We start from the raw sequence: 1,705 nt of genomic DNA, 5'->3' as shown, positions 1-1,705 counted from the left end.
TAATATAATATAATATAATATAATATAATATAATATAATATAATATATATGTAGTATAATATATTATATGCCTGTAAATTAATTCCTACTATATTCTTCATGCACGTGGCACTGGTCTTACCAAAAATATGCATCTTAGGCATTGAAGTCATCCTATTTTGAGGTCAATTTATCCTAGCTTCATGTAAAACTTTTCATACAAGCAGCAGTTTGCCTTTGACAAGCCAGTAACCCACTTAGAAATCCTGTATGTCAGCCAAGGGATTTGCACACCTGTAAGTGTCAGCAAAATAAACATTTAAAAGTTTATCCTGCAGGTAAGTTATAAAAATTGTGCTTCAGGTATATGGTTAAAAGGTACACGATTAAAATTGTGCTTCAGCCTGCGCTAAATGTGAGCCTGTGTTAACCTAAGGAGGTCTAGGACAGGGTGCTAGCAGTGTTACAACTATTTCAGCAGCACTTTTAACTGCAGTAGCAATGCAGAGTGTGCAACAGGTACTGTTCCCTCTTCCCATCCCGCTGTTTTCCTCATCACCAAAACCACCGTCAGGCCAAAACCAGCTTCCGGATGGGCAGTGATGCTTCATGCCTGTCTGTTTCAACTACAAGGCATACTGCTTTGCCCTGCTCTTGATCTTGTAAAACACATGGTTAGGGGTGCAGTTAACACATGGTCAGCTTTTATAGAAGAAGGCAGAATCCCTAAATCACTTTGCATGGATAATTCTCCACCAGGAAAGAGAGAAAGGCAAACCTCGATCTCACAAGTTAACGTGTATCACTGCAGCAGTATCATGAACATTGTTACTGACTCCTCAGGCAAAAGTCTGAGGGAAGATAGTCTTTTCCAGAACGTTTGGGAGCTGAAACTTCTGACTTTCAGAGCATGAAAGCCTGTGTGCAATTCTGCCTTACATCCACAGGTGTCAGTGAAAGACCAGCACTTCTGACATTTATGGGGTAAAAAATCCCTGAGTTGGATTAAACCACAGAAGTTAAACATAGCTTAACTCCATGACTGTAGGCTCATCACCTGGAAAACATGCAGTTTTCAAAGACTTCAAGAGACATTTCCTGGCAAGTTCAGAAACAAACATTCCTAGAATGAGGCAGGCTCAACAATTCAGCAGGGCAGTTCCTTTCCACACTGATCTAATCCTTTCCTTTGTGGCATAAAACCCCATCTCTTTTTCTTTAATTCCACAAGACAGACACCTCCAGTTTCCCCATCCCATAGCTCCTTCCATGTGCTAAATTCCTAGTGTGTTTTCCCTTTATTTCCCTGGACTCTGCAGGTCCAGGGAAACTTTTCATAGTTTCATGTTCTCTGTCAGCATTGGATAGCTCTGCCTCATTTGTACTTTTCCACACCAGTTCCATCCAGCCACTTAGTGCCTCCTGCAGCCCTTCAAATTAAGGCTTCCCAAACAGTTCCTGCTACTTTGAGCACTGCTGGAGGAGTGAAGGAGAGGAGAAGCACCTTAGATGTGGCTGTTCCACAGTCCCCACACCCAGCCCAGGCTCATGGCATACATCTGGCTCTTGCAGTCATGAAGGCAAGATGGGTCTTAAGGAGAACTCTTGTGGCAAAGAGAGGGGATGGATCCTGGTAGCTGTCCTCAGGGCATGTGATCAACTAAACAGCTGCACTCTCCTGTCTCCTGCGCTGTCTACCTGTGCATAACGCTATTTGCATCTTTAT

Source organism: Corvus kubaryi, unplaced genomic scaffold (genome assembly GCF_017639235.1).
Source record: "Corvus kubaryi isolate FWS band 111438036 unplaced genomic scaffold, C.kubaryi_AGA036_p1.0 split1-37296, whole genome shotgun sequence".
NCBI classification, from domain to species: Eukaryota; Metazoa; Chordata; class Aves; order Passeriformes; family Corvidae; genus Corvus; species Corvus kubaryi.
The sequence above is the reverse complement of the archived record's forward strand: the minus strand, read 5'-3'. Positions refer to the sequence as shown.